Raw genomic sequence first — 9,837 nt, forward strand, 5'->3', positions numbered from 1 at the left:
CAGCGCAGTACATAACAATCTTATTTTTCTTTAAATTATGAAGGCAGTTGCTATTTTTCCGGCTAGCCGGACGAATAGTACCACGACTGTTTTTCCGTAAATACACTGCACATGTCACTATTTGGGTGTGCGTGTAATATTATTTTCAGCAGCACCAGCGGGGTAGCAAATGTTTGTAATCTTTATTGTTAGGGCCTAATATTGTTACTGGCAATCAAAATTGTTGTTTTCGTCATACTTGTATATAGTCCAAAGTGGATAACGAATAATTAGAAAAAAATCATATATAATCCATATTTTTTTATATAAGAAGAGAGAAGAAACTACATGTAAAACAAACTTGGGTAGAGTTTGACTGTTGCATTCTAAGTTAACATAAATGATTTTGTCTAGCTGAAAAAGGTACAAAATTATTGTATGTGTGTAAATGTCAAAGAGAATTAAAGACCCCTTGACTTAAAGTTAACCATATTTTGAGTGAGAGGTGGTAGTTTTTCTGTAACCCCCTCCCCCCACCCCCCAACAAAGTAAAGAACACTTTTAAAATCTTATTCAGAAATACTAGGTGTGATTTTATTTTATTTACGTGATTGGGTCGGGGTGACACGGTGTGCTCCTTTTCCCAACTTCCTCTTTTTTTCTCCCGATCCCATCTTTGTTGTACCGTGTATTTCATCACCCCACTTTTTATAATCCTATATCCAACATCCCTACTTCAAGTATGTAACCTCAACCCCCCTAATATACGACTTCGAGGACTACTTGCAAGATTCATTTTCGGAATATAACTAATTTTATTCATGCAATTTTAAAGGCCTTTCTCAATTACTCTTGCTTTAAACATCTTTTCCACCATTTACTCAGCTGTAGCGAGTCGAATAATTTTGTGAAACTATAGTTCTCCGATTAATTATCTTTTTTTTCCATTTTCCGTGTGATTTCATTTCTTTTTATTCCCTTTTATAAGACTATACATCATTCTTGAAGTTCATACTATCGTGTTCCATTGTCAAATTCTGAAAACTGCAAAATTTATCACAAATATTGATATCGCCGTTTTCAGCCATGATCTTAAAATTGGAAATCAGTGATCGGATTACACGCGCCCCCTTTGTGCTACTGAAGATAATATTAAACGCACTTCCAAACGCACATTATATGACATGCGCATTGCAACGGCCGGACAAATGTCCCTAGCACTATTCCCCCGGCTAGCCGGACAAATAGCCACTCTGAATTATCAATGCTTTCTAGTCCCAACAAGTTGTAATCATCCATGAATACAAGACTTAAGTGTCCCATGTGAAATAAAAGAATAAATTTCCAATGTCCCACGCATTGTGCACACATTTGATCGATTCAAGATACAAAGGCAAAAACTAAAATAACCCTTTTATGGCCGGGCCGCAATTATTTTTTTTTGGTGGTGGGGGGGGGGGGGCGTTGTAGTAGGTTTAACCCATGTCCGTCCGGCAGTACATTAGTCGTCACAAAGTTGGTTTCCATTTTCTAATTTTAGTTTGCTTCAATAAAATCTTATGAAACATGTTGTGTACAAGTTATCATTTTGTACAAATTATAATTTGTACAAAAATATTGTACAAATTATAATTTGTATTTTGACTTTGTACAAATTGTAATTTGTACAAAAAGTGCTTGTACAAAATACAATTTGTACAAAAACGGGCACAAAATCACTTATAACTTGTACAATAATTTATCATATGGATTTTTGTGAAAAAAGCATTGATACACATTATTGAATTGCTATTTAATGACCTCACAGTACATCTAAGTTACAAAATTCAAAAGTATTTCTTTATCATTCGTTTAAGCAGGTGATGTAGTGATATATGGAATCGGGTATTGCACAACATTTTTTGACTCTCAAATCGATGACGACCTGTTTTACAGGCAACTTTTAACTGCTTAGACAAATAAATATCCCAGAAAGAAAGCGAGATTAAACCCACGATTTAGTTAGGAATATGACTTTGCTAAAGTCAGGAATATGTCAGTTGTTTTTGTGTCGTTTTTTATCAATTTTTTTATTCAACAAGGATCTTTGTTTTATAAATATCTATGACTGTGCATAAAACTTAACGGAAATCAGTTGAGGCAATACAAACTTTAAAAACACAATCTTTTGATGTTCCAATTACAAATATAAATCATCTCTTGTTTAAAGAAATCTTTGATTGTTTCCTTGGACCTTTTGAAATAACGAATAAGTGACAACAAATCTTTCGATATCTTTTTCACGATCTTTCACGATCCATAATATCAAAATTTACAAATATACTCGTTTTTGCAAAGTTTCTGAATTTACAAAAAAAATCTAAATAACGACAAGAACTTATTATGCAGTACTATTGAATGATACTTTTTTTCTAAAGGGAAAGTGATTATTTATGTATTAAAAATTTGAAAAAATCGTATTTGTTTACTTTTTTCTCTCAAAAATTTCGAAAATCTATCTGCCTTTTGTAGTTGTTTGAAAACGGTGTGTTTTGTTAATTAAGTTTAATGTGTGGTCAGTAAATTACAATTCTATCTTGTGAATCAATGCATTTTTCACCAAAATTCATATTTAAAAATGTACAAGTTATAAGTGAATTTTGGTCAAATTTTGTACAAATTGTAATTTGTACAGGCACTTTTTGTACAAATTATAATTTGTACAAAATGATAACTTGTACACAACATATACGCAATGCTTATTACCACAAAACAGAGATCAAGTTTGAAATTTTGTTGGTGTCAGTGTTAACTGTATAATTTGCCTTAAATGGCCTGGTTAACTATAAAGAAATTTCTAAAAGTGACCATTTGACCTTTGGAGAACCTTTCTGGAGCCCCTTTTTTTGGTCATACATGCAATATTATATTTTTTGACTTTCATGTAGATTTTTTTTTATCTTTTCTGTTAATTTAAAAAAGAAGATGTGGTATAATTGTTAATGAGACAAATCTCTACAAGAGACCAATATGACACAGAAATTAAAAACTATAGGTTATCATACGTCCTTCAACAATGAGCAGAGCCCATGCCGCATAGTCAGCTGTAAAAGGTCCCAAAATGACGATTGAAAAAAATTCAAACAAGAAAACCTAACGGCCGAACTTTGGTGTTAGGTTTATATCTATTAACATACTCCCCCATTATATTTCATGAATTTGTGATATGACATAGAGAAGTTATTGAAATTTATTCTTTGAAAAAGCGTCGGGCGTAACATGCGCACATGGTGCAGCTGTTTATCTTTATTTTATGGAATTACACCACTTTCAAAGTCTAGGATCAGCCCCTAAAGGTATGAGTACATTTGAACTGTGCAGTATATCTGAGGTAGTTAATGTACACCTTAGCATTGCATTATCCTGATTGTAGTACAGTAATAGCAAAGAGATTTACCTTTGTTATGTGTGAAGTATTCTGTTAAAAGAACAAGACATTATATGTTTTCGTTTGGTCTGTCAATCCATCTGTCTGTCTTTGTCACTTCAGTTTCAGTTTGGAAATGCTTAAACCAAATGTTTCTAATATCGATTTGTAAGCTTAAATTTATAAGTGAGATTGCAAGTTGGGTCTCTTGCTGCTTGAAATTTGTGAGAGTTATTGCGCTAGAAATTTTGCCAAAATTTCCTATTTTTTTCCAATTTGAAAAAGACATTATATTGTTGGAGCAATATTTTCAAATATTATACGGACCTTGACAAAAGCTAGAATGTGCTATTGCAATCTCCATGAAGTCCATCATCTGTTAGTAACATTTCATGAATAATTATATATTACCAGATTGAAACCAAATGTTGTAGGAAAAAGTAGTATAACAAATACGGAACACTGAGAATAAGTCTCTAAGCAAATAACAAAACCAAAAGCTCAAACACATCATACGAATAGATAATCAAAGTGCTGGATAGCACCTGTGGAAAGTTTGCAACTGTAGATTGTAATATTTCAAATAGATAGTGTGTAGATTGCATGGTTACTTTTTTCCTACTTAAAAAAGAAAAAACTTTATCAAGAAATAATTGTAACAGGATGCTGCTACGAAGTCTCCCAAACAAAGCTCTCAAAATTAGTCATTCCCACGGGTCGCCTGATATTAAGCAAAGTCCAATACAAATTGGTCCGGTCTATAAAGTGATATTCATGATTTGGGGGTGGGGATCTAGACAGTTTACAAGTTCTCAAACAGGCAGGAGGTAGGGTAAGAGTGGCCCTAGGGGACTAGCCTTTTATTTCATCTGATTTGTTTTATTATTCCGTACAAGAATATATGTTGTTTCAGTGTGGGGATTTCAACAGTTTTCAAGTTTTCGAAAAGGGGGTGGATCTTGACTGTTTACAAGTTCTCAAAACAGGATGGGGTGGGGTTACACCGAGGGACTTAATTATATTTCACTTTATTCGTTTTATTGTTCAATACAAGAATATTTATGATTAAGGGTTGGGGATCTCAACCGTTTACAAGTTCTCAAACATGAGGGGTTGGGGATGACTCAGAGGTACTCCCACTATATTTCATTGGTTTTGTTTTGTTGCCCCATAAAATAGAATATATATGGTTTAGGGGTGATCATCTCGACCGTATAAGTTTTCCAAAAAAAAGTTGGTTGGGTCACCCCTGTGGACTTCTTCTAATTCATTTTGATTTATTTTATTTTCTCATACAAAAATATATATGGTTTGTGGGTGTGGATCTCAGCCGTTTACAAGTTCTCAAACAACAAGGGGATGGGAGTGACCCCTAGGAACTCGCCTTCTTTTGAATTTGATTTGTTTTATTGTCCAGTACAAGAATATATATGGTTAAGGGGAGGGGATCTTGACCATTTCCAAGTTGTCAAACAACAGGGGGTGGGGCTGACCCAAAGGGACTCCCACTTTATTTCATTGAATTTGTTTTGTTGCCCTATACAAAAATATATATGGTTTAGGGGTGGGGATCTAGACAGTTTCTAAGTTCCCAGACATGAGGGGTTGGGCTGACCCAAAGGGACACCCACTTTATTTCATTTGATTTGTTTTGTTGCCACATACAAAAATACATATGGTTTATGGGTGGGGTGACTGACCCCTCTGGAGTTCCTCTATATTTCATTTGATTTATTTCATTGTCCCATACAATAATATATATGGTATATTGGTTGAAGTCTCAACTGTTAATAAGTTCTCAAAAAAACAGGGGGTGAGAGTGACCCCAGGGGACTCGCCTTTTATTTCATCTGATTTGTTTTATTATAACATATAAAGAACATATAATGTTTAGGAGTGGGGATCTGACTGTTTTTAAGTATTCAAACATGAGGGGTTAGGTGGGGTGACACCATGGACTCAACCTAAATTTAATTAATTTGATTTGTTTTATGGTCCTGTGATCATTACTGAAAACCATGTGTGTCTGTCACTTACTGTTTTCTTCAAGTTTATAATTTATTATTGTTATTGAAAATTAAAAAAAAAATCCCTTAGGGTTCTTTAGTAAATTCCTCCCTTCTGTTGGCCCCTCAAAATACAACTAAATAGACCCTAAGGAGAAAAATAATAAGAAATGAGCAAAAACTTTGTTTATGAGTCTTAATAGCAATTAGTATAATTACGATTTTTGTTATAGTCCGATTTCTTATGCCGAATATGTAAAAGGCCGAGTTTATTATAGTCCGAGTTTGTTGTGGGCCGAGATCAGATGAGATACCATGATACTTCCGATACTCTCGGGCTTTTACATATTGAATAGAAATTTGTAAAAATCGTAGTATAAAGCGACGAAAAATGTTCATTCATGAAATATTTTAAACACGCTATTAATTTTCTCTTCAACCGGAGGAAGGTAGGAAACCTTTGAAAACGGGATTGTAGTACTCCCGTTTGGAGGCACACATATATGGATCTGACGCATGTCTGAAGAATACCGATAAAATCATAACGTAGAAACTGCTGTCTCGTGTGTGTATTGATTTTACTTTCCGCGTAGCGCAGATCCGCGAAGTAGTTTTTGTTCGTTTTTCAAATGAAGTTGAATTATTTGATTTATCGATGAAAATTCAGTGCATTTTTTATTCAAGCTGTATACTATTAAAATAGAAGAGCTCAAAATTTCAAAAGCATCTTTCTATTATTAGTTTTCAAACACCAGTACTACATTTTCTAGAAGTAGGACACATTTCCTAAAGTAAGTTAGGCTGTCTCTTTTCCGGTTAGGCCGATGCCTTAAGAAAGTTTATTGCTATAGCAAGCTATAGCAAACTTTCCAAAAACTGTTATATATTATTGACTGGGTACAGGCATTTTCTTATGTAGAAAATGGTATATTAAACCTGGTTTATAGCTAAACCTCTGAATTTTTCATTATAAGGATTTTTGAAATTTTCAAACAAAAAATAACCAACCTCCACTCCTCACCAAAAATGCCACAGTGTATATATTCAAATAAAGTCACGATTAAAGTTTTTCTGTTAGTCGAATTCTTGTGTATGATCAGTTTGGAGCCTGTGTTGTAAAAAGTTATTGCAAAACCTGATATAAATTTACTAGTTCTTTATCATTCCGGTTAACTAGCACTGTTTTGACAACATAGATTCTAGCCACAAAATGCCACTCATTTTGACATTTTTCTATAGCGAGTACTATAATACTGCTGTAGAACGTGTTTTTCAACTGTATCTTTTTTCTTCCGGACTTGTTCTTTTATTGGTTTTAGACCTACTACATTCAGGAGCTTCTTGGAATGGCCGAAAAGAAACTTACATTACCCTTTTACAATGCATTCTTCTTTTAGACAATGTTATCTCAATAAATGAATAAAGTCTTACGACTATGATGCACTATTCAAGCCACAATTAAAAGTTTTGAAAGGAATGTTATAGGTTAAGCATTCAACATGTCATGACATCTATTTCGAAATTGACTATTAATGTCAGTTGAAAAAAACAAAACATTACCACAACAGAGTTATTTTAGCTTCCCAATTGTTAACCTTTAATTCAAATGTAGCAAAGTGCCAACAGAACCTGTAAAAAGTAAATATTCCCAGTGGTAACGACATTCTAGAGCTTTCATATTATATTATATAATCTGTATAAAGGGCTTCTGTTTACAAGGAAACTATAAAAGGTCATGAATTTCACAGAGTGTTATGACGTTTCTATACCAAACTCGTTGGATGTAAATTGATTGTTACTTTAGCCTAAATAATGATCAATTGATTTGTAGCAACTATTTTATATTTTTTGGTGCGTTTTCATTGTTTTTGAAATTCATATCGATCTTTTGAGCTAAGCCAATTGCAGTTGTATATTACAGTTTGCTCTTTTGTTTTGTAGTTACATATTTGACTAAACGGTCAAATACGTTTAGTCCAGTCATAGTATTCATTTGTCTGTCTCAGGTCCGAAAGTGGTCCAAATCTGTTTTAAAGAGGGTCGTTTTTCTTGTTAGAATTGTTCTATCATTTGCATGTCTGGGCATTAAATGGGCGTGAAAGTATGGATTTTTCCTCATTTTGAAGGCTGTATGACGGCAGGGGATTTCGTTTTTCCACGTGATAACACCGTCTTTGTGCATATCTTGCGGATAAAGGGGTATCAAAGTATAATCGTCTGATCTTTATTCATCATATTGTAGAGTACGACGACTAGGGTACATGTATTTTATTGTGACGTGTTATAGACATGTAAGATATTTTTGATATACATGTTTTAAATTGGTATTGATAAGGCATACTGTTTAATATTCTGTATTTTTTTTATGAAAGTTATTATGTAGAAAACAGTAACTGTGTGAAATAACTTGTATTATACTACTTGTAATGCTTGTAGTCTGGAACATATGATAATTGAAGCAAATAAGTTTTAATTAACATTTAATAAAGTAAAGTTAGAACAATTACAATATTATGATTCTTGTAGAAATATTGAATTACTGTCATTTGTATATATTTGATAAACCAGTTGAAGTTCATGTAATAATTTACCAGTTCATAGTAATAATCCACTGAATAATCCAACTGTATGTCTTGTATTTTTGTGAAGATCCAATTGTAGCAACTGTAGTAGATCGTAGTAAATCGTAGTAAATTCCACGCACCTGTGCTTGAATTTTATGAATGAAATGTATTGACATGCGCAGTAGAATTCATGTGTCACTTTGGACGATTGTTCAATAAAAACACTATTTTTACGTGTTGGCAACTGTTTTCGTATACTTCTTGTAATTCCTTTTAGTATTTGTAGTCAACGTCTTCAATGTTTTGTAGATGTTAATGCTCACTATCCTTGATATTTATCATTTTGGTCCGCCGGTGACACACATAAAATTAACTTTTTGCAATGTTGTTTACGTATTGCGACTTCCGGTGGCGCTGTATATATTGTTGTATTTTAGTTACTATAGAAATTTATCTAGTACCATGCAAACTTTGTTTATTATATAAAGGTTACTTAAATTGTATATTATTGTGATTTTTGTAATTTATTAAGAATTCAAATATTTGGTTGGACGGCAAGCGCGCGATCCAACAATCCAACCATCCAACCATCCAACAATCCAACCATCCAACATTGACGTAATTTCGACGCTTGGTCGTCAGTTCTGCTAAAACTTTTGGTTCTTACAGTTAGTATTTTATTTGCTCGTAAATTATTTCAGTAAAAATGGTTAATTTTTCTTAGAAACTTCATTTATTTAAAGGTTAAATTGTAAAGGAAAATAGTAAAGTTAGCGTTTTCAAAGTTTAAAAGGAATATTTCATTTTAACGGACTTTTTGAAGTTTTATTTCTAGTTTATCTTTTAAAGTTAGGATTATTGAAATTGTTCATTGAAGTTTATATTTACTGTTAACGTTTGTCATTTTGTAATAAATAGTATTAAATAGGAAAACATTTGACAAGTAAGGGATAATTTCCTAAAGGTCTGGAAATTATAGTAAACAATACAGTTTATGTATGGTATAAACTGTATTTCATTGTTAGTTATTCAGGAAAGGCTCTGAATATATAACTAATAATAATAAACATTTTTTTATGTAACTGGTGAGGTATCAGTTACAACTATATACCAATATGTCAGAAAGAGGTCTTTTGACTAAATTCACTTCAAGTTAGGATTTTCTCTTAGGGTAATTTATTTTATTATTAAGATAGCAGGACTCAGCCTTTTTATGTATTTTTCTGACACACCAACATATTATCTCTTGAGTGTAGAGATAAGTTAATAAATATCTCTTGAGTTTAGAGATAAGTTAATGAATATCTCTTGAGTGTAGAGATAACTTTGTACATGTATCATACTGAATAGATTCTTGTCATATCATCTTAGTCTATAGTTTAAATATATTACTAGTTAAAATTGTTGTTTATCTTGAATATAACTGAAAATATATGATTCTTGAAATGAATAAAAGATAGAAACTTATTTACGTGACTTTTAGCAAATGCCTATATTATACTGACCAGCACATATCTTGTCATACTGACTTTGTTATTTACAAACTACTCATATAATTTGAGTAAAACCTCTTGGGTCGAAGCATTTCAAGCCCCTGCCCGCTACAATATACTTAGCAAAAAGGGCCGTTGTGCAATTTGAAACCGACATGCGACGAAAAAAAAATCATTAACTTTAGATTCTTGCATTATTGCGAACAAAAGTGTAGAAACCTGATTATTTGAGTGAATGTTATAAGTGCAAGGACCACAACTCGGTGCAAGGACCACAACTCGGCGCAAAATCATCTGTACTTAATCTGCAGTTACTTGTCATGATAAACCAATACACCAAATAGCAAATCAATATATTCAAGCACGAAATAAAGGTGTGGAAAGCTGTT

This window comes from Mytilus galloprovincialis, chromosome 10 (assembly GCF_965363235.1).
Source record: "Mytilus galloprovincialis chromosome 10, xbMytGall1.hap1.1, whole genome shotgun sequence".
NCBI classification, from domain to species: Eukaryota; Metazoa; Mollusca; class Bivalvia; order Mytilida; family Mytilidae; genus Mytilus; species Mytilus galloprovincialis.